Below are 23,955 nucleotides of genomic sequence, written 5' to 3' on the forward strand. Positions count from 1 at the left end.
CGTGAAGATCCCATTCTCCCTTATCCTCACCGAAAGTCTGATGAGTCTACAGAGGTTTCTCACTGTCATTTTAATTTGCATTTGTCTGATTACTAGGGGAGTTGAGCAGAGGATTACCTTTCTCTTCCACGAAACAGTGAGTTCCTCTAAGGCCGTGGAATAATCGTGTGTATCCTTGGCCTCTGCTACCCAGTAGGACTTCCTTACTTACATCAGTGCCTGGCTCATCCCTCAGCAGAGGCTTCAGGTGTTCCAAATACAAGCTTTTTCTTGAAATTTCTTGAAGTTGGAAGCATCTGTGTCTAGCTAGTGTCTGCCAGAACTGCAATCAGGATAATGACCAGAGTATTCGTTTCTGTAAAATCAGAGACCTAGTGAACTTCAAGGACACAAAGAGGAATGGTCGGCTAATGAGAGGTCTCACTCAGTAAACTCTGATTTCTTCTCTTGTTTTTCCTCAGTGTGATATGTCATCTTGTCAGCTTACGTGCCGCTCACTTTTGATCTGTTTGAGTTGCTTGCCTGGGGCCATCCGTGGGAAATCGTCTAGTCTGACCCATCCTGTCCCCATCTCTACACCAGTGGTTTTGAGCACTTTGGAGTCATGTGTCCCATTGATACTATGATAAAAGGTATGGACCCATTCTCTGGAAAATTCATGTGTGCACAGAATTTTGCATATAATCTCAGTGGACATGACCACCTAAATGCATATGTGGCAATTGTTTGTACACTCATTTATTCATTTACTTGCTCATTCACTTATTCACTCGTTCATTCATTTATTGTTAGTTCATGCTGTGATCTAGGTGCTGTGTTAGATATTGGAGACCCATGAACAACAGTCCCTACCCTCAAGGAGTTTATAGTCCAAGCTTACAGGTGGTAACTAAACCACCTGTGATGGTAAATTTTGTGTGTCAACTTGATGGGGTTAAGGGATGCCCAGATAGCTGGTAAAACATTATTTCTTGGTGTCTGTGAGGGTTTTTCTGGAAGAGATTAGCATTTGACTTGGTAGACTGAATAAAAATGCCCCCCCCCCACCCCGGCCCCAATGCTGGTGGGCATCATCCAATCTGTTGAGGGCCTGACTAGTACCAAAAGAGGATGGAAGGGCAAGTTTGTTCTCTTTGCTTGGCTGAGACATCCATCTTTTCCTGCCCTCAGAAATCAGCATTCCTGGTTCTCAGGCCTTCAGACTTGGACTGGGACTTAACCCCTGGCTCCCCTGGTCCTCAGGCCTTTGGACTCAGACTGAATTAGTCCACTGGCTTTCCTGGTTCTCCAGCTTGCTTTTTTTATTGTGGTAAAATATATACAACATAAAAGTCACCATTTTAACCATTTTTAAGTGTACAACTCAAGGACATTAAGTACATTTACAATGTTGTGCAACCATGCCACTATCCATTTCCAGAACTTTTTCATCACCCCAAACAGAAACTCCCTATTCCCCACTCCTTTCTCCCCACCTCCTGGTAACCTTTATTCTACTTTCTGCCTTTATGAATTTGCCTATTCTAGATACCTCATATAAGTAGAATCCTACAATATTTGTCCTTTTGTGTTTGGCTTACTTCAGTTAGTGTAATGTTTTTGAGGTTCATCCATGTTGTAGCATGAATTCAGAATCTCATTCCTTTTTAAGGCTGAATAATATTCCATTGTATATATAGACCACATTTGGTTTATCACTTCATCTCTTGTGGACACTTGGGTATTTCCACATTTTGGCTATTGTGAATACTGCTGCTATGAACATTGATATACAAATATCTGTTTGAGTCCCCGCTTTTTTTTTTTTTTTTTTTTTGCCGTACGCGGGCCTCTCACTGCTGTGGCCTCTCCTGCCGTGGAGCACAGGCTCCAGACGCGCAGGCTCAGCGGCCATGGCTCATGGGCCCAGCCGCTCCGTGGCATGTGGGATGCTCCTGGACCGGGGCATGAACCCGTGTCCCCTGCATCGGCAGGCAGACTCTCAACCACTGCGCCACCAGGGAAACCCTGAGTCCCTGCTTTTGATTCTTTTGGGTATATATCTAGGAGTGGATTGCTGGATCATATGGTAATTTTATATTTAACTTTTTTAGGCTATATATATTTTTCTCAGAAATTTTTGAAAGGATTTTCAAATTGTGCTTTGTAAATTACTTGGCTACTTATTTAGTTTATGACTGGTTATTTTAATTTTTATTCTATAGGATTATTATCCTTTTATTTTGGTAATCATCTAGCACAGTGGTCCTCATATTTAAGCTTGTATCAGAGTCACTTGAAGGGCTTGTGCAAACAGAGGATTGAACTCCATTCCCAGAGTTTCTGATTCAGTAGGTCTGGGGTGAGGCCTAGAAATCTTCATTTCTAGCAAGTTTTCAGACAAGGCTGATTTTGCTGTTCTGGGGGCCACATTTTGAGAACCACTGACAATGCATACTCAGGAATTCTTGAGGTAAAAATAGAACTTACCAGCTGTTTTCAAGTGTAATAATTTTATGAATACTAAACCTAACAATTGCTGAAGTTGGCATGATATATTTTATAGACAAACACATTCGTTGCAACTTTGCAGTTTTATTTTTGTATTTTGTAATCAACATTCTTTTTTCAGGTCTTTAACATTTTTATAGGCCTCTCCCAAACGTATAGGCCTTAACTGTGCCCAAAGTATTGATGGAGAGAATGGTTTTTCCTAACGCTTATAGATTTGCCTTATTAAAAAAAAAGAAGACTGGTAATTATCCCATTGTGTAGATGCATCATAATTTAATCACACCTCATCAATAAACTATAAGTTGTTTGCATTGTTTTCCTACTAAGCAAAGCTACAGTGAACACCTCTCTATCCCAGGGGTTCACATTTCTGGCTGCCTGTTAAAATCACCTTTTCGAATCAGTTTTCTATTCCTATCCTTGGACCTCACTACCAGAGGTGCTGATTTTATTGGTCTGAGTTCATGCTGCCCAGGCATGAATATTTTTTAAAAGGTCCTCAGGTGATTTTAATGTGTAGTCAGGGTCGAGGATCATTGTCCTACGTGCAACTTTGACCACGTGCTGTGTCTTGTCTGGGCCAGGACATTCCCTTGAGATCTGATGCTAACCCAGAAGAAGATTCATTGTTATCTTTGTAAAAAAGATGTTCAAATGATTGTCCCACAAGTCAAGACATGCTATGTTATTGCTGCATTGGCAGTGGGAACACCTGTCCTGCTGGTTCGCCTCTGCTCTAAAAACATGCGCACTCCCAGCCTTTTCTGGCACAGATGCTTGTCTTTTAATTGCCAGGGAGGAGGGAAAAAGAGTGTTAAAAAGACAAGCTTCATTTCAGGAATCAGGATGGTAGCTCATCCCTTATCCTTAAGAGTCTCTGAATTTAGTTGTTTTCATTATTTAAATTCTAGCATTGAAGAAACCTTCAGTGTAGAAACATTAGGGCAGATTAATAAGTGAAAAGAAAAATACCTAAGTGTCTATTTTCTATTTAATGAAGAATAATGAGAATCAAGTCTAATCATCTTAATCAACAGCAGTGTTCAAGCGCAAATGTTACATTTTGGGTTGAAGATGAATGACTAGAAACAGATGCAGAGATTTTTGTCACTATTGTACGTACTTGGAGACAGACGTGACTCTATAAACCAAGCCAAAAAAACAAAGGTGATGTTCAAAATATACAACAGCTGGTATGGCATGGGGCCTGATGCTGGTTGGGACACAGTTCTGGTCTGTTTTGACCAAAACCAGCCCTCCAAAAGCATTTGATATGGGGGTATTAAGAGTCCCCTGCTTTCACAAGCCTACCCCACTTGCCTGTCACATTGCCTGAGATTCCACCCCTCACCTGAGTAAAAATTTTATCTTTCTTGTAAGATAAATACAGATATCTTTTGGAGGAGAGTATGTGGATATGTGTGAGAACTTCATTTCCTAATAGCTTTTTACCCTTGCTATTGATTACTTTATAACCTGAGCAGGTTCCCTGTTGGAAATGTTCCCTGGTGGACTGGACATAGGATAGATCTAGATCAGTGTTGGTAGGGAGAGAGAAAATTCAGGACTCTGGGCTTCTGCCTGGGAGAAAAGGCCTCACTCATGTAGTGACATCATTAGGGATGGGGTAGAATGGGAAGAGGCCTTGAAGATCAATGTGGCCTGTTTTTATCATTTTGCCAAGTAATTAACTTTAGCAGAGATGCCTAGATCTGGAAGGAACTGTAGAGATCATCTCTTCCACATGCCCCAATTTATATCTAAGGAAGCTGAGCCCAGAGAGGGAACGTGACTTGTTCAAGGCCACACCGTGGTTTAGTTTGGCCATGTGGGAAGAATTTTAGTGTCGGAACTGGCTTTAAGGTGTGACTCTTCTGCTGTCCTGGGAAATGGGGCATACATGTCAAAAAAGTTAAAACATGTGAAGGGATGAAGAAGTCCAGAGTATGCCATTGTTCCATAAAAATTATTTTGAGCTGAAGGCATTTGAGATCCTGAAATCCCTTATCTGCCTAAAAGCAGAGCATCTCAAAAGAACTCAATTGTCATAAATCCCCTCCCTGGGAGCAACTCTCTAGTCTTCTTGGAGATGTAAAGCTGGCACCACACCAAAACAGACATTGTTACAAAACGATCATGTCCCCCATCTATTCTAAGGGCCCTTTCTTCCCTCTCTTTCTAAAGAGTCATTTGTTTCCCAGAAGTGCCCTTCTCCCCCTTTCTTTCCCCTATTAAGATGGTATATAAGCCCCTTTGGGTCACATCTTTTTTATGAACTCCCATGATTAAATCTGATTTTTCTCTTGCTAGTCTGTCTGTCTGAGTTTAATTTGCAGGCCCACAAAACAGAATGTAAGAGGGTAGAGAAAAAGTTTTTCTCCATGACACATGACTCATACAAAAGACAGTAAACATATAAAGATTTTATTCAAAGAAGATAGAGCTGGTTCAGAAAAATTTAAGAAACACATTTATATAGTATGTTAGTCAAGGGAATGTGGAAATGAATTTGCTAAAAGATACAAAATTGGTTAATGTTCTACAGGGCAATGAAACTGTAACCTTTGGGACAGAAATCTACAAGTTAACATTATTTTCACAATGTCTGTTCTCTAAACAAGTAGTGAATGGCAAAATCATACAAAGTCCTAATTAATAATCCTCTGATGAGTCTGTTAAACAATGAAACTGAAAGGAGGTACATTTATCATGGTAGTTTATTTCCAAGTTTTGGGTAAATTTGGCTTAGTATGGGAATGTGATGAAAAAAATGTCTGAAGTACTCCTCAGTTGTTACTGTTTAGCAGGAAAATGTGCTTCTGGAGTGTTCTGGGTCCTTGATTCTGTAAGAGTCCATCCATCTATATATCTCCTATGTACATACTGCAAGAGGAGGTGATCCTAGGAAAGAGAAAGGCTCATTCTATCAATCCTCCCAGTATCAATCAGCCAAACTGCTGAGGGTTTGAAATCCTGGACCCAGGAGGGGCCTATTCTTTGCTGGAAGCCATAGTAAACAGATTTAGTTGTCAGTTTACCCAAGAATGAATGGAAATAAGTGAAGATTTAAAGTTTTTGGAGCAGAAGGCCTGTTGAATTTGGGGGTAGGGGTTGGACAATGACAGCTCTCCTCTTGTGTTTTGGGAGAGGAGAGCGGTGCCTGAAATCATTTTACTTCCTTTTCTCACCTCAGTGACAAAATCTGTCCACACACCTTGGTGATTCTCCAAGTCCAGGACTTGGCCATGAGGTCTGGTCAGGGCTGAATCTGCCCCAGTCAAGGTTCTCTTGGGAGTGCCTATTTCTTTTTTTTTTTTTTTTAATAAATTTATTTATTTATTGTTTTGGGCTGTGTTGGGTCTTCGTTGCTGCAGGCGGGCTTTCTCTAGTTGTGATGAGCAGGGGCTACTCTTCATTGTGGTGCATGGGCTTCTCATTGCGGTGGCTCCTCTTGTTGCAGAGCACGGGCTCTAGGTGTGTGGGCTTCAGTAGTTGTGACACGTGGGCTCAGTAGTTGTGGCTCATGGGATTAGTTGCTCCACGGCATGTGAGATCTTCCCAGACCAGGGCTTGAACCCGTGTACCCCTGCATTGGCAGGCGGATTCTTAACCACTGCGCCACCAGGGGAGCCTGGGAGTGCCTATTTCTGAATTTGCCTCTGTTTGCATTTCAAATACCTCTGTTGTTTAGTTAAAAACTAGGGTGTTCCTTCTTCTTAGGCTGGCAATGACCCCACTGAAACAGTGTTTGGAAATACCACATATATTTGTATTTCTCAGCTCCTGCCTCTGAGCTGACCTCTGTGTCTACTCTCTCTCACATACCCGCAGAGGCAGGGCTGTCTTTGGCCGCGTTGTGAAATGTTTGGGAAACACATTCCTTCTTGTGCCTTTGACAGCTCCCACCTCAGTCCTCATATCCTCAACACACCCCATCAGAATGGGTGATAAACACACTATTCATTCATACCAAGGCATAAACGACTGATAGCTTTTAATTTCTTAACTATCCCAGAGGTCTCATTTTTTAATATTGAAGTATAATTGGTTTACAGAGATCTTATTTTTTTTTTAATAAGAAAAGGTCTTGTTCATGATGAAAGGCTTAGGAAATACAGAAATGTATGAAGAAGAAAATTTAAATCACCTAGAATACCAGTATCCAGAGATAACAAATGTGGCTAACATTTTGCTATACTTGCTTCTAGATATACACATACTTAAAAACATTGAGATTATAGAGTTTTATTAACTTTTTACTTGTGGTTGAAGGCAGTTCCAAAGGTGGAATTTCATGTATCAGTTAGCGGATTGCAATGCTTTTTTTTTTGATCTGGGGAGGAAGTAAATGGGAGTGAGAGTGGGCAGTGGGAGCTGGTGGATACTCATGAACTAACACCCTAGAGGCACCTCTATCCAAGGAAGCAATTTTCTGTCCACAGGTTGCGCTGGCAGAGGTGGTCTCTGAGACAGAGAAGATTTTTGGAGCTATTTACATTACTGTGTGTGCAGAGAGTAGGTGAACCCTAGACATATTTTTCTCCTGTTTGGGAATGTATGTACTCTAGACTTCCCTGACTTTCTACATGGCACCATTGCCTACCTAGTTGTTCAAGCTAGGACTTGATTCTCACTCTCCCTCCCTGCTTACGTTTTGAAGGTTCTACATTTATTTCTTTATTTTTAATTTTTTAAATTTACTTTTGGGGCTTCTCTGGTGGCACAGTGGTTGAGAGTCCTCCTGCCAATGCAGGGGACACGGGTTTGTGCCCTGGTCCGGGAGGATCCCACATGCCGCGGAGCAGCTGGGCCCGTGAGCCATGGCTGCTGAACCTGCGCATCTGGAGCCTGTGCTCCGCAACGGGAGAGGCCACAACAGTGAGAGGCCCGCGTACTGCAAAAAAAAAAAAAAAAAAAGTCAGATTAAATTTACTTTTGTCTGCACTGGGTCTTCGTTGCTGTGCACGGGCTTTCTTTAGTTGTGGCGAGCGGGGGCTACTCTTCATTGCGGTGTGCGGGCTTCTCACTATGCTGGCTTCTCTTGTTGCGGAGCATGGGCTCTAGGCGCGCAGGCTTCAGTAGTTGTGGCACGTGGGCTCAGTAATTGTGACGCATGGGCTTAGTTGCTCTGCGGCATGTGGGATCTTCCCAGACCAGGGCTCGAACCCATGTCCCCCGCATTGGCAGGCGGATTCTTAACCACTGCACCACCAGGGAAGTCCCTGAACGTTCTCCCCTTAAACTATTTCCTGAATATAATCACTTTTTACTATCTTCACTGTTATCACCTTGATCTAAATCTCCATCATTTCTAACCTGAATGAGTCCAGTTAACGCTTGTGGAAATAAACAAAGACGAACCCAGTGAGAAGAGGCAAAGGCTATTTGTACAGAGCTTGCTGTAACAAAGGAGCCAGCCACCATCACTTGTGTTTTGGCCGAGACTCCAAAGCAGGCAGAGGAATTGGAAAACTTCATAGTGGAGAAAAGGGAAGATTTCAGGTATGTCCCTATTGGAGGCTGTTATTGCGGGGAAGTTGTAGGTGGGCCAATAAGAGGTAGGACATCTTATGTGACTGGTGAAGGCTGCATATTTGGCTTTCTCTGGTTGGTCCTAAGTTGGAAGCTGCCAGTTATTCATCAAGTCCTGCCTGTTTTGGGCTGGTAGTTATAGGAGTTTGGCTTTATGGAATTTTTTCTAGAGATGGTGGTCTGACTTTGTACAAGTCTGACTTATAAATAAGTAGGCTGGCTTCCTGAGCTCCCTAGATAATGGGTTGGTTTCTAGGGCTGGTTGCAGACAGTAGGTTAAAAAGATCAATTTTTACATATGGTTTGGCTGTTGTATATTTAGTCTCTCATGCTGCATTCAAGATTTAATGGTGTTTCTTTGGTGAACACTTGGAACCAACTTGATTAGGAAGTAACTACTATTACTGTCATCTCCATTTACCTAGAAAGACCCTGAGGGTCAGAGAGGTTAATTAACTTGCCCAAGATCACAAGGTGAGAGGAGCCTGGTTTTAAACCTTGGCAGTTTTCACTCCAGAAATCACCACCTTAGACTACCTCCCTCAGCCACTTAGAGACTGGGGTCACCCTGTCCTTGCCAGTGTGTTAGACAAGGATTTAAAATGCAGCCTCTCCACCAGCAGAATTTGCATTTTGCTAATTATCTTCCTGAGGAAGTTAGTCTATTCTGTATGACCTAACTCATCTTATATCTTTTCAGTGAGACTTGACTCCATTCATCCTATTTTCCTTTTAAATACCCAATGGATTATAGCATATAAAGGAGTGAATCTCTGAGAGGAAAATAGAAAGCCTTGGGACATCCCTGTATACGCATTCAGGAGTCATACTGCCTAGGTTTGATTCTCAGCTCCCCCACTTGGTAGCTACAGACCTTGGGCTGATCTCTGAATTTATCTAAGCCTCAGTTTCCAAATCTGTAAATGGGGATGATGATAAAATACTACCTATCCTATGAAGCATAAAGATTCAAATAACAGACACAAAGCACTTGCATGATGCCAAGGCAGATGGTAAGTGCTCAATGTAAATGAAAACACAAATACCCTTAGAAGATTCTTTCCTATGGCCTTAACTAACGTAATATGGAAAGTGGGAATTTTAATTGTCAATAGTTTGGGCTGGAAAGGGAGGAGAGAAAAATCCTAGAGTACTCTTTTTCAAAAATTTTCGGGACTTCCCTGGAGGTCCAGTGGTTAAGAATCCACCTTCTAATGCAGGGGACACAGGTTCAATCCCTGGTTGGGGAACTAAGATCCCACATGCCATGGGGCGACTAAGCCCGCACGCCACAACTACTGAGTTCACGTGCCTCAACTAGAGAGAAACCTGTGTGCTGCAATGAAAGATCCCACGTGCCTCAATGAAGATCCCGTGTGCCACAACTAAGACCTGATGCAGCCAAAAAATAAAATAAAATAAATAAATATTTTTAAAAATTGGGAAAAGTGAAGACTTTTCAAAAAAGTTGACAAAAAGTGGCATTCCCACCCATCCCCACGCACACACATGCTTCTCGCTCCCATACGCTATTCACTTTTGAGATCCTCCAATGATTACAGGGAAAAGACCGAATAAGATTTTATTTTTACTGATTGAATTGAACAATTGGTCTTTGTAAATCCAAGTAAATACACAGCACATTAAGAACTTCAAATCCTATTTTATTTGTCTTCTCTGGGTCACTGTACTTGAAATAAGTAGAAGCCAGATAAATAGGCATTCACTGGAGTAACAATACAGAGATGCCTAGCCTTTTGTTTGTAGAAATAATCGCATATCAAGGGCCTTATCCTCTACTTGGGTACAAAGCACAAAAGAATAATATAAATTTCCAGTTCAAAAGAAAAGCGATCCACACCCTCCAACCACAGTTTATTTTCTGTCTCGGTGGGATCTTCCCATCTAGGGGAGCTAGGGAATGTGGTCAAAGAGGGTAGAGAATTGGCTCAGTGGTGCTGCAGCATCTGGAATCCCTACGTGGCCAGAGGGGAAGGTCTCTGGAGTCCTACCCCGTAGCCATAGTGAGGCGGAGAGAATGTGGGTGCAGGTGCCGCAGAGTGAAGTGAGGTGGGAGCTGGCGGAAGTTCCTATCTGATTGCCTTTATTTTCAAATGATTTAGAGAAGCAAAGTCAAGTGCTGAAAATGGGGACGGGGACTCGAGGTTTGTAAAGAGAGGCGAAAGCAGGAATTGTCAGGGAGAGTGGAAGAGTGAATGGGCTAGCAGCAGGACCCGCTTGAGGTTCAAGGTCACGACTTGACAGTGACCAGTCAGCCCCTTTCTCTAGCCGCTTTCAGCTCTCAGGGTACAGGGGCAGAGCAAGCAGAGACTTGGTTTTAACTGAGAAATATATGGTTTAGCCAAGTGAGTCTGACAAAGTAAGAAGAGGCCAGGGAACTGGGCAAGAGGGAATCAAGGCTAACAGTGGGTTGGGGAATCTGAGCCTCCGTTCACTGTCCCTCCCCCTCCCTCATGCCATGTCCTCACGTGGAGGGTGGGATACTTGAAAGTGAAATTTTGGAGGAATTTTAGTGATCGGTAGTGACATGGTTTAGGACCTGGGGTGAGACCATGGGGGTGATTGGTGAAGTGGGATAGAGACCCAGCTCATCAGAGGTGAGAAAATCAAGAAACTGAGTGAACAGGGTATTGGAAGGGTCGACAGTGTAGATATTGGAATCACCAGTAATTAGGACAGATTTGTATTGGAGAGAGGGACAGTGAGCCAGGAGCTAAATATTCAAGGAATAAAGGGGGTGATGCTGGGAGTAGGACGGTTACAAGGAGCGGTGGGTAGTGGTGTAATCTGATGACAGGAGATTCAAAGCTGCAGGGATTTTACAGAGGAAGGAAGGACAATGCTCTGGAAGAGAGGACAAACACTCCGTCTCCAAGTCTAGTGGACGGGAGAGAGTATAGTTCTTACTCGAGGGACCTTCAGGGAAAGTCACATGCTCAGGGCAGGGCCAGGATTCTCTTAAAAAGGTCTCTTTGGAAATTCAGCAAACAGATTAAGGGGGTAGAGAATGATACATAGTAACCCTAGAATAAAATGTGATACACATGCTGCTTTGATTGCTCAGAGAAGAGGAATGCGGGAGGATTATGGAGAGGAAATGACAGGTGACCTGAGTTTTAGAGGATGGGTAGAAGTTCTCCAGGCAGATAAAGAGAAAGGAAAGAGAGAGAAGAGCAAGGATAAAGGCATGGTGGCATGGTTAGATTTGGGGAACTGCAAAGAGGCTGGTGAGAATAGAGGAGGAGGGATGAGGGGCTGGAGAGCCCGAGGCAGGGGTTCCATCATGAAGGGTCTTGAATGCCATATTTGGAGGCTGAACTTTACTTGGAAGTGGTTATAAGCCATTGAAGGCGTATGAGCAGGACAGTGACTGGATTTTTAAGTAGTATTGAATTCAGTAAAACAACCATTCTGTGATTTGCATTTGTGTTTTTCAGGTATGTATCTATGAATACAGACCTCTGTCTATCTATCTAATCCCAAATATGAAGTGGATTCCAGTTATTACAGCCCAGATTGTTGTCATCTGGACTCAACCAAATAGTGAAGATTTATGGCAGGGGCCAGAGCACTGAGTGGCTTGGGGATGGGCCTAAAGACCCCTAGGGGTTAGGAGTCTTGGCACAGACAAAACCCTGAACTGGATTCTTAGGTTTTCACTTACCATTTTGTGGCCTAGACAAATTACTAAATTTCTCTGACTCTCCTTATTAGTAACATGGGAATAATAGTCCTTACTTGAAAGTTCCTGTGTGAGGTCATGCAGTAATGTACTCAGTAGAGTGACTGTCTCATGGTAAGTGAATATTAGCTTTTTTTTTGTTGTTGTTGTTGTTGTTTTTTTGCAGTACGCGGCCCTCTCACTGTTGTGGCCTCTCCTGTTGCGGAGCACAGGCTCCGGATGCGCAGGCTCAGCGGCCATGGCTCACGGGCCCAGCTGCTCCGCGGCATGTGGGATCCTCCCGGACCGGGGCACGAACCCGTGTCCCCTGTATCGGCAGGCGGACTCTCAACCACTGCGCCACCAGGGAAGCCCAGCTGTTATTTTTATGGTGTATGAACTTCAAGCTCACACATGCGCCTGCCTTACTTCCTCTCTGGTTTGGCTGCACATTGCAATGACCTGGTCCTACTTTTTAAAAACAGGCATAAATTGTTTCCACCCCCAGGGATTATGATGGATTTGGTCAGGGGTACTGCCTGGGTGTTTTTGTAGGCTCCCCAAGGTGATTTTAATGTGCGATGAGGTTGAATCCTGTTGGTTCTCAGAGGGCTACACCCTGAACTGGCAGCATTAGCATCACCTGGGAGTTAGTTAGAAAGGCAAAATTTCCCTGGTCTACTGAATCAGAAACTCTGGGGGTGAATCAGCAATCTGTATTTTAACAAGCTCCCCATGCACACTCAAGCTTCATAAGTACTGATCCAGGGCTAGCCATTCAGGGTGGTCATTTCAGCTGTTGACATCACTTGCACCTGACCCAACGGGTCTCTCAGACCCTCCCCCTCCACTTCCTCTGCATTCCTCTGCCAGCTCTCCTTGTTTTTTTCCCCCTTCAGAAGAGGATGGTTAGATTTAGGGCTGAGATTTCTTTTCTTTTGCTTATTTAATTTTGTATATTTTCTTTTTCTTCTTTCAGGTACGCTTCCATTCTCCCAACAAAATGTCGGTGCTGGCTACTGGGGGTATGGAGCAAATAAGGAAGACACGGTTCCTAATCCCATGGAACGCCCAGCTGTCGTTTTGTGATTTTTAATAAATGTGTACTTGGCCTTTGTCCTCACTTCTGGCACAGACCTCCGAAATTGGAATTTCCCTTGAAATTTTCTGTGATGAGAGCGTTAAAGGTGTCTTTTGTTGTGTTGATGGTGACTTCTGGACCACACCTAAGGATGGAGGCTGGTTGCCAGGAGAGCCCATCATGCGGTTGTAAGTTTCAGTTCAACCCCCGAGCTCGGGTCAGGGGAGAGGGGCTGGCGAATTGCCAATGGCCAATGATTTAATCAATCGTGCCTACGTCATGAAGCGGCCATAAAAGCCCGGAAGGACTGAGTTCAGAGAACTTCCGGGTTGGGGAACATGGAGGTGCCGGGATTGTGTTGCGCCTGGAGAGGGCATGGAGCTCCGTGCTCTTTCCCCACATCTTGTCCTAAGAATCTCTTCCTTCTGGTCGTTCCTGAGTTATAGCCTTTCATAATAAACTGGCAATCTGGTAAGTAAAATGTTTCTTTGAGCTCTATGAGCTGCTCTAGCAAATTAATCGAACCTAAGCAGGGCTTTGTTGGAACCTCCAATTATCGCCGGTCCGTCAGAAAACCTGGGCTTTTGACTGGCGTCTGAAGCAGGGGTGGCGGGTGCAGGGGGCAGACTTGTGGGGCTGAGTCCTTATCCTTGGGATCTGATGCTACCTCTGTGTAATATCAGAAGTGAGTTGAATTGTAGGGCACCCAGCTGGTGCTGGAGAATTTCTTGGTGTGGGAAAGAACTCGCCGCACATTGGAATTGGAGTCAGAAACTTACGAGCATTAGAAAAAAAAAAAGTCGGGCTTCCCTGGTGGCGCAGTGGTTGAGAGTCCGCCTGCTGATACAGGGGACACGGGTTCGTGCCCCGGTCCGGGAAGATCCCACATGCCGCGGAGCGGCTGGGCCTGTGAGCCATGGCCGCTAAGCCTGCGCGTCCGGAGCCTGTGCTCCGCAACGGGAGAGGCCGCAACAGTGAGAGGCCCGCGTACCGCAAAAAAAAAAAAAAAAAAAAAAAAAAAAGTAGCCTACTGGGCGTCTTGGGCAGGGTGAAGGGTGATTTTAGGTCCTCAGCTTGCCTGTTTCATATCCTCCTCTTCCTGTGATCTTGTTCTCTCTGCCCTGCTTGTGTGAAAACCTATTCTCATGTTTGGATTTGAACTCAGTCATTTGTAATTTAGTTTGAGCTACTCTGAGTATAAGCCATGTTTGCCTACCAGACTGCATACACCTGAGGAAAGGGGCTGTGTCTTTATTTCTTTGAATGCACACACTTCTCCAGTTCACATTCCTGTAATAACATGCCACTTGCATTTTTAAGTGCTGAACAGCACTGGCTTTGGCACCACAGATGAGGGTTTGTCTGCAGCCTGCTAGCTGTGTAAACTTGGGCAACTCATGGCGCTTCTTAGCACTTCAGTTTGCCCATCTAAAATGGGCTTGATGATCGTTAACGTCATACAGTTGTGAAGACTGTGTAAGATAACGCATGGAAAGTGCTTAGGTCAATACCCTACTGAGGATATTCACTGAGAGCGCTCAATGAATGGTACATGTTAATGCTCATTATTAAATTTCACTTCCTGCTGGGAAAGGATAGGTTTCATCCAGGGCAATATGGCAAAATGCATGTCAGACTCCAGTGAGCTGTTGGGAAGCTTTTGGGCTGAGTCTCTTTTCCCTGAGGTACAATTTCTCCTCTGACAGCCCCCTTTCCAGGCAGCCCAGAAATGTCACTGCCACCAATGTCTCCAGAAACCCCTCTTACTGAGCCCTTCATACAGTTTCCTGTGGTCTCACCAATGCTGGTGCTGAAGCTGCCTGGAGCAAGTCCTAAATCTTCTCTTCGGGGAGTTTAATACCTTGCAAAAGCCTGAAGCCTATTTTATTTGATTATTTATTTATTTATTTTAAAATTTATTTATTTATTTATTTTTGGCTGAGTTGGGTCTTTGTTGCTGCGCGTGGCCTTTTCTAGTTGCGGCGAACAGGGGCTACCCTTCGTTGCGGTGTGCAGGCTTCTCATTGCGGTGGCTTCTCTTGTGGCGGAGCACGGGCTCTAGGTGCGCGGGCCTCAGTAGTTGCTGCACGCGGGCTCTAGAGCGCAGGCTCAGTAGCTGTGGTGCGTGGGCTTTGTTGCTCTAAGCATGTGGGATCTTCCCGGACCAGGGCTCGAACCTGTGTCCCCTGCATTGGCAGGCGAATTCTTAACCACTGCGCCATCAGGAAAACCCCTCGAGCCTATTTTAATTGAAGTATTTCATTCAGTGTGGGGCTTAAAGAGCGCCCCTACAGGGTCTCAGCTCTGAATGAACGCATTAAAAAATCAAATACTGTAGATGATGGCCTAATCCTCGAGGCAGATATAAATAGAATCTCCTCTGGTGCCCTTTCATTTCCCTGCATTAGTTAATAAACACATTTTTATAGCGTCTGCTTTTCATTTTCCTCCTCTAAAGTTCTTTAGTTGCCATAGTAAGAAAGAGAACAAAGCTCAGAATAAAACAAGATATTGGGGAAGAATTAACTATCTTAATTTTGGGGGCTGGAAGGGATTTTCAACATTACCTGGTCTGACCCTTCACATAATTTACACGGCGTGAGGCAGAGGTCTAGAGAAGGAGGTGGCTTAGCCAGGGTCACAGAACTTCACCTCTGATGAACTTAGCTGAAAAAACACAATCTTTGTTCTGGACGAGCATTGGGAGCCACAGTGGAACATGGTGTAGAAGAATGAGCAGACCAGGGCAGTGATTAAGGGGGGCGCTTTGGCCTCAGACTACCAGGGATTGAATCTTTGTCCACCTCATGCTGTCTGCCTTTGGGTAAGTGATTTAACATTGCTGGGGCTTAAGTTTCCTTACCTCCAAATAGGGATAATAATCGTACCTCCCTCAGAGTGCTGTTGAGCCAGACAACAGTTCACTAAAAAGCTTAGTACTGTACCTGGCACATAGTAAGTGCTCAATACATTTTAGCTGTTATTGTTATTAAATAATTTTTTTAAAAGCTCTCATTGGGATGGTAATGGGCAGGCTCTCCATCTTTAGCCCTTTATGGCAGTAGCTGTGGGCACCCCATAAGGAGTAAATTCCTTATTTCCTCCAGTAGGAGGAAAGTCCCAGAGGTTCTTAATCCAAGGGCAGGCTTTTCTGCTAATGAGAGTATGTAGAAGAAGCACAGGTGTTCAGGGGTCAGCTCCATCAGAGAGGGCTGAAAATGATGCTGTCTGATCCTTTGAGAAGATCAAATACAAAGTGGATTTTAAGTGCTTAAAAAATGTGGGAGCTCAGTGAAAGGGAGGTGTTAGTAACAATAGTAAAACTAATGTTACCAAGTACATTAACAGCCATTATCTCATTTCATTCTCAATTATATATGAATATATAATCTATAGATATTATGTAGTAAGCCATCAACTCTCTTGAATAAACAGATGAGTAGTTGGATAGGCATTATTGTCCCTTTTTTTTTTTTTTTTTTGCGGTACGCGGGCCTCTCACTGTTGTGGCCTCTCCCGTTGCGGAGCACAGGCTCTGGACGCGCAGGCCCAGCGGCCATGGCTCACGGACCCAGCCGCTCCATGGCACGTGGGATCCTCCCGGACCGGGGCACGAACCCGAGTCCCCTGCATCGGCAGGCAGACCCCCAACCACTGCGCCACCGGGGAAACCCTATTGTCCTATTTGAACGAAGAAATAGGGACGCAGTCTTTTCTGTGTAACAGACCACCCCAAAATTTGGTAGCTTAAAGCAACAATGACTCCTTTCTTTTTTTTGTATGTGCATCTTTTATTTATTTATTTTTTCTTATTAGTCATCCATTTAATACACATCAGTGTATACATGTCAGTCCCAATCTCCCAATTCATCACACCACCACCCCCAACCCCCCACCGCTTTCCCCCCTTGGTGTCCATACGTTTGTTCTCTACATCTGTGTCTCAGCTTCTACCCTGCAAACCGGTTCATCTGTACCATTTTCTAGGTTCCACATACATGGGTTAATATACGATATTTGTTTTTCTCTTTCTGACTTACTTCACTCTGTATGACAGTCTCTAGGTCCATCCACATCTCCACAAATGACTCAATTTTGTTCCTTTTTTATGGCTGAGTAATATTCCATTGTATGTATGTACCACATCTTCCTTATCCATTCGTCTGTCGATGGGCATTTAGGGTGCTTCCATGACTTGGCTATTGTAAATAGTGCTGCAATGAACATTGGGGTGCATGTGTCTTTTTGAATTACAGTTTTCTCTGGGTATATGCCCAGTAGTGGGATTGCTGGGTCATATGCTAATTCTATTTTTAGTTTTTTAAGGAACCTCCATACTGTTCTCCGTAGTGGCTGTGTCAATTTACATTCCCACCAACAGTGCAAGAGGTTTCCGTTTTCTTCACACCCTTTCCAGCATTTATTGCTTGTAGATTTTTTGATGATGACCATTCTGACTGGTGTGTGGTGATACCTCATTGTAGTTTTCATTTGCATTTCTCTAATGATTAGTGATGTTGAGCATCCTTTCATGTGTTTGATGGCAATCTGTATATCTTCTTTGGAGAAATGTCTGTTTAGGTCTTCTGCCCATTTTTGGATGGGGTTGTTTGATTTTCTGATATTGACCTGCATGAGCTGTTTACATATTTTGGAGATTAATCCTTTGTCTGATGATTCATTTGCAAATATTTTCTCCCATTCTGAGGGTTGTCTTTTCATCTTGTTTATGGTTTCCTTTGCTGTGCAAAAGCTTTTAAGTTTCATTAGGTCCCATTTGTTTATTTTTGTTTTTATTTTCTTTACTCTAGGAGGTGGATCAAAAAAGATCTTGCTGTGATTTATGTTAAAGAGTGTTCTTCCTATGTTTTCCTCTAAGAGTTTTATGGTGTCCGGTCTTACATTTAGGTCTCGAATCCATTTTGAGTTTATTTCTGTGTATGGTGGTAGGGAGTGTTGTAATTTCATTCTTTTACATGTAGCTGTCCAGTTTTCCCAACACCACTTATTGAAGAGACTGTCTTTTCTCCATTGTATATCCTTGCCTCCTTTGTCATAGATTAGTTTACCGTAGGTGAATGGGTTTATCTCTGGGATTTCTATCTTGTTCCGTTGATCTATGTTTCTGTTTTTGTGCCAGTACCATATTGTCTTGCTTACAGTAGCTTTCTAGTATAGTCTGAAGTCAGTGAGTCTGATTCCTCAAGCTCCTTTTTTTTCCCTCAAGACTGCTTTGGCTATTCGGGGTCTTTTGTGTCTCCATACAAATTTTAAGAATTTTTGTTCTAGCGCTGTGAAAAATGCCATTGGTAATTCGATGGGGATTGCACTGAATCTGTAGATTGCTTTGGGTAGTATAGTCATTTTCACAATATTGATTCTTCTAATCCAAGAACATGGCATATCTCTCCATCTGTTGGTAATCTTTAATTTCTTTCATCAGTGTCTTAAAGTTTTCTGCATACAGGTCTTTTGTCTTCCTAGGTAGGTTTATTCCTAGGTATTTTATTCTTTTTGTTGCAATGGTAAATGGGAGTGTTTCCTTCATTGCTCTTTCAGATTTTTCATCATTAGCGTATAGGAATGCAAGAGATTTCTGTGCATTAATTTTGTATCGTCCCACTTTACCAAGTTCATTGATTAGCTCTAGTAGTTTTCTGGTGGCATCTTTAGGATTCTCTATGTATAGTATCATGTCATCTGCAAACAGTGACAGTTTTACTTCTTCTTTTCCAATTTGTATTCCTTTTATTTCTTTTTCTTCTCTGACTGCCGCGGCTAGGACTTCCAAAACTATGTTGAATAATAGTGGTGAGAGTGGACATCCTTGTCTTGTTCCTGATCTTAGAGGAAATGCTTTCAGTTTTTCACCATTGAGAATGTTGTTTGCTGTGGGTTTGTTGTATATGGCCTTTATTATGTTGAGGTAGGTTCCCTCTATGCCCACTTTCTGGAGAGTTTTTATCATAAATGGGTGTTGAATTTTGTCAAAAGCTTTTTCTGCATCTATTGACATGATCATATGGTTTTTATTCTTCAATTTTTTACTATGGTGTATCACATTGATTGATTTGCATATATTGAAAAATCCTTGGTCCCTGGGATAAATTCCACTTGATCATGGTGTATGATCCTTTTAATGTGTTGTTGGATTCTGTTTGCTAGTATTTTGTTGAGGATTTTTGCATCTATATTCATCAGTGATATTGGTCGGTAATTTTCTTTTTTTGTAGTATCTTTGTCTGGTTTTTTGTATCAGGGTGATGGTGGCCTCATAGAATGAGTTTGGGAGTGTTCATCCCTCTGCAATTTTTTGGAAGAGTTTGAGAAGGATGCGTGTTATCTCTTCTCTAAATGTTTGGTGGAATTTACCTGTGAAGCCATCTGGTCCTGGACTTCTGTTTGTTGGAAGATTTTAAATCACAGTTTCAATTTCATTACTTGTGAGTGGTCTGTTCATATTTTCTATTTCTTCCAGGTTCAGTCTTGGAAGGTTATACCTTTTTAAGAAGTTGTCTGTTTCTTCCAGGTTGTCCATTTTGTTGGCATAGAGTTGCTTGTAGTCGTCTATTAGGATGCTTTGTATTTCTGCAGTGTCTGTTGTAACTTCTCATTTTTAATTTTATTGATTTGAGCCCTCTTCCTCTTTTTCTTGATGAGTCTGGCTAATGGTTTATCAATTTCATTTATCTTCTCAGAGAACCAGCTTTTACTTTTAATTATCTTTGCTATTGTTTTCCTTGTTTCTATTTCATTTATTTCTGCTCTGATTTTTATGATTTCTTTCCTTCTGCTAAGTTTGGGTTTTGTTTGTTCTTCTTTCCCTAGTTCCTTTAGGTGTAACGTTAGAGTGTTTATTTGAGATTTTTCTTGTTTATTGAGGTAGGCTTGTGTAGCTATAAACTTCCCTCATAGAAGTGCTTTTGCTGTATCCCGTATGTTTTGGATCTTTGTGTTTTCATTGTCATTTGTCTGTAGGTATTTTTTGAATTCCTCTTTGATTTCTTCAGTGATTTCTTGGTTATTTAGTAACGTATTGTTTAGTCTCCATGTGTTTTTGTTTTTTACTTTTTTTCCCCTGTAATTGATTTCTAATCTCATAGCGTTTTGGTCAGAAAAGATGCTAGATATGATTTCAGTTTTCTTAAATTTACTGAGGCTTGATTTGTGACCCAAGATGCGATCTATCCTGGAGAATATTCCTTGCGCACTTGAGAAGAAAGCGTAATCTGCTGTTTTTGGGTGGAATGTCCTATAAATATCAATTAAATCTATCTCGTCTTTTGTGACATTTAAAGCTTGTGTTTCCTTATTAATTTTCTGTCTGGATGATCTGTCCATTGGTGTAGGTGAGGTGTTAAAGTCCCCCACTATTATTGTGTTACAGTCGATTTCCTCTTTTAGAGCGGTTAGCAGTTGCGTTATGTATTGAGGTGCTCCTATGTTGCTTGCATATATATTTATAATTGTTGTATCTTCTTCTTGGATTGATCCGTTGATCATTATGTAGTGTCCTTCCTTGTCTCTTGTAAGATTCTTTAAAGTCTTTTATCTGATATGAGTATTGCTACTCCAGCTTTCTTTTGATTTCCATTTGCATGAAATATCTTTATCCATCCCCTCACTTTCAGTCTGTATGTGTCCCTGGGTCTGAAGTGGGTCTCTTGTAGACAGCATATATAAGGGTCTTGTTTTGGTATCCATTCAGCAAGCCTGTGTCTTCTGGTTGGGGAATTTAATCCATTCACGTTTAAGGTAATTATCGATATGTATATTCCTATTACCATTTTCTTAATTTTGGGGGGTTTGTTTTTGTAGGTCATTTTCTTCTCTTGTGTTTCCCAGTTAGAGAAGTTCCTTTAGCATTTGTTGTAGAGCTGGTTTGGTGGTGCTGAATTCTCTTAGTTTTTGCTTGTCTGTAAAGCTTTTGATTTCTCTATCGAGTCTGAATGAGATTCTTGCTGGGTAGAGTAATCTTGGTTGTAGGTTCTTGCCTTTCATCACTTTAAATATATCATGCCACTCCCTTCTGGCTTGTAGAGTTTCTGCTGAGAAATCAGCTGTTAACCTTATGGGAGTTCCCTTATATGTTATTTGTCATTTTTCCTTTGCTGCTTTTAATAATTTTTGTCTTTAATTTTTGTATAGTTGATTACTATGTGTCTCAGTATGTTTCTCCTTGGGTTTATCCTGCCTGGGACTCTGTGTGCTTCCTGGACTTGGGTGGCTATTTCCTTTCCCATGTTAGGGAAGTTTTCAACTATAATGTCTTCAAATATTTTCTCGGGTCCTTTCTCTTCTCCTTCTGGGACCCTTCTAATGGAATGTTGTTGCATTTCATGTTGTCCCAGAGGTCTCTTAGGCTGTCTTCATTTCTTTTCATTCTTTTTTCTTTATTCTTTTCAGCGGCAGTGAATTCCACCATTCTGTCTTTCCGGTCACTTATCTGTTCTTCTGCCTCAGTTATTCTGCTAGTGATTCCTTCTAGTTTATTTTTCATTTCAGTTATTGTATTGTTCATCTCTGTTTGTTTGTTCTTTAATTCTTCTAGGTCTTTGTTAAATATTTCTTGCATCTTCTCGAATTTTGCCTCCATTCTTTTTCCAAGGCCCTGGATCATCTTCACTCTCATTATTCTGAATTCTTTTTCTGGAAGGTTGCCTATCTCCACTTCATTTAGTTGTTTTTCTGGGGTTTTATCTTGTTCCTTTCTCTGGTATATAGCCCTCTGCCTTTTCATCTTGCCTATCTTTCTGTGAATGTGGTTTTTGTTCCACAGGCTGCAGGATTGTAGTTCTTGTTGCTTCTGCTGTCTGCCCTCTGGTGGATGAGGCTCTCTAAGAGGCTTGTGGAAGTTTCCTGATGGGAGGGACTGGTGGTGGGTAGAGCTGGCTGTTGCTGTGGTGGGCAGAGGTCAGTAAAACTTTAATCCACTTGTCTGCTGACGGGGGGGCTGGGTTCCCTCCGTGTTGGTTGTTTGGCCTGAGGCGACCCAGCACTGGAGCTCTTTGGTGGGACTAATGGTGGACTCTGGGAGGGCTTATGCCAAGGAGCACTACCCAGAACTTCTGCTGCCAGTGTCCTTGTCCCTTGGTGAGCCACAGCTGCCCCCCGCCTCTGCAGGAGACCCTCCAACACTTGCAGGTAGGTCCGGTTCACTCTCCTATGGGGTCACTGGTCCTTCCCCTGGGTCCCGATGCGCACACTACTTTGTGTGTGCCCTCCAAGAGTGGAGTCTCTGTTTCCCCCAGTCCTGCTGAAGTCCTGCAATCAAATCCCACTAGCCTTCAAAGTCTGATTCTCTCGGAATTCCTCCTCCTGTTGCCACACCCCCAGGTTGGGAAGCCTGACGTGTGGGTCAGAACCTTCACTCCAGTGGATGGACTTCTGTGGTATAAGTGTTCTGCAGTTTGTGAGTCACCCACCCAGCAGTTATGGGATTTGATTTTATTGTGACAGCACCCCTCCTTCCATCTCAGTGTGGTTTCTCCTTTGTCTTTGCATGTGGGATATCTTTTTTGGTGAGTTCCAGTGTCTTCCTGTCGATGATTGTTCAGCAGTTATTTTCGATTCAGGTGTTCTCAAAAGAGGGAGTGAGAGCATGTCCTTCTACTCCGCCATCTTGAATCAATCTCTCAATGACTCCTTTTTTCAATTTAATTGTATTGAAGTATTGTTTTTTTTTATTTTTTTAATTTTTTTTTATTAGTTTCTGCTTTATAACAAAGTGAATCAGTCATACATATACATCTGTTCCCACATCCCTTCCCTCATGCATCTCCCTCCCTCCCACCCTCCCCATCCCACCCCTCCAGGCAGTCACAAAGCACCCAGCTGATCTCCCTGTGCTCTGCGGCTGCTTCCCACTATCTATCTACCTTACAGTTGGTAGTGTATATATGTCCATGCCTCTCTTTCGCTTTGTCACAGCTTACCCTCCCCCCTCCCCATATCCTCAAGTCCATTCTCAAGTAGGTCTGTGTCTTTATTCCCGTTTTACCCCTAGGTTCTTCATGACTTTTTTTTTTCTTTTTTAATTCCATATATATGTGTTAGCATACGGTATTTGTCTTTCTCTTTCTGACTTACTTCACTCTGTATGACAGACTCTAGGTCTATCCACCTCATTACAAATAGCTCAGTTTCGTTTCTTTTCATGGCTGAGTAATATTCCATTGTATATATGTGCCACATCTTCTTTATCCATTCATCCGATGATGGACACTTAGGTTGTTTCCAGCTCCGGGCTATTGTGAATAGAGCTGCAGTGAACATTTTGGTACATGTCTCTTTTTGAATTATGGTTTTCTCAGGGTATATGCCTAGTAGTGGGATTGCTGGGTCATATGGTAGTTCTATTTTTAGTTTTATAAGGAACCTCCATACTGTTCTCCATAGTGGCTGTACCAATTCACATTCCCACCAGCAGTGCAAGAGTGTTCCCTTTTCTCCACACCCTCTCCAGCATTTATTGTTTCTAGATTTCTTAATGATGGCCATTCTGACTGGTGTGAGATGATATCTCATTGTAGTTTTGATTTGCATTTCTCTAATGATTAATGATGTTGAGCATTCTTTCATGTGTTTGTTGGCAGTCTGTATGTCTTCTTTGGAGAAATGCCTATTTAAGTCTTCTGCCCATTTTTGGATTGGGTTGTTTGTTTTTTTGCTATTGAGCTGCATGAGCTGTTTATAAATTTTGGAGATTAATCCTTTGTCAGTTGCTTCATTTGCAAATATTTTCTCCCATTCTGAGGGTTGTCTTTTGGTCTTGTTTATGGTTTCCTTTGCTGTGCAAAAGCTTTGAAGTTTCATTAGGTCCCATTTGTTTATCTTTGTTTTTAGTTCCATTTCTCTAGGAGGTGGGTCCAAAAGGATCTTGCTGTGATTTATGTCATAGAGTGTTCTACCTATGTTTTCCTCTAAGAGTTTGATAGTTTCTGGCCTTACATTTAGGTCTTTAATCCATTTTGAGCTTATTTTTGTGTATGGTGTTAGGGAATGATCTAATCTCATACTTTTACATGTCCCTGTCCAGTTTTCCCAGCACCACTTATTGAAGAGGCTGTCCTTTCTCCACTGTACATTCCTGCCTCCTTTATCAAAGATAAGTTGGCCATATGTGCGTGGGTTTATCTCTGGGCTTTCTATCCTGATCCACTGATCT

General features: G+C 42.5%; 3 long non-coding RNA genes across 3 annotated transcripts in view; all 3 read left to right on the forward strand.

The window, feature by feature from the left end:
* LOC307052176 overlaps positions 1–526 on the forward strand; it is a 28,770-nt gene extending 28,244 nt beyond the window's left edge. Inside the window, exon 4 of the long non-coding RNA XR_013810855.1 lies at positions 462–526. This is a non-coding gene — a long non-coding RNA (uncharacterized lncRNA). The remainder of the gene's footprint in view (positions 1–461) is intronic.
* LOC307052177 lies at positions 516–12,830 on the forward strand. The gene is made up of 2 exons (XR_013810856.1): positions 516–632; positions 12,687–12,830. It is a non-coding gene; the product is annotated as an uncharacterized lncRNA (long non-coding RNA).
* Positions 12,831–12,929: 99 nt separating this feature from the next.
* LOC307052654 overlaps positions 12,930–23,955 on the forward strand; it is a 171,254-nt gene continuing 160,228 nt past the window's right edge. The window contains exon 1 of the long non-coding RNA XR_013810869.1: positions 12,930–12,976. This is a non-coding gene — a long non-coding RNA (uncharacterized lncRNA). The remainder of the gene's footprint in view (positions 12,977–23,955) is intronic.

Source organism: Hyperoodon ampullatus (genome assembly GCF_949752795.1).
Source record: "Hyperoodon ampullatus genome assembly, chromosome: 4".
NCBI lineage: Eukaryota > Metazoa > Chordata > Mammalia > Artiodactyla > Ziphiidae > Hyperoodon > Hyperoodon ampullatus.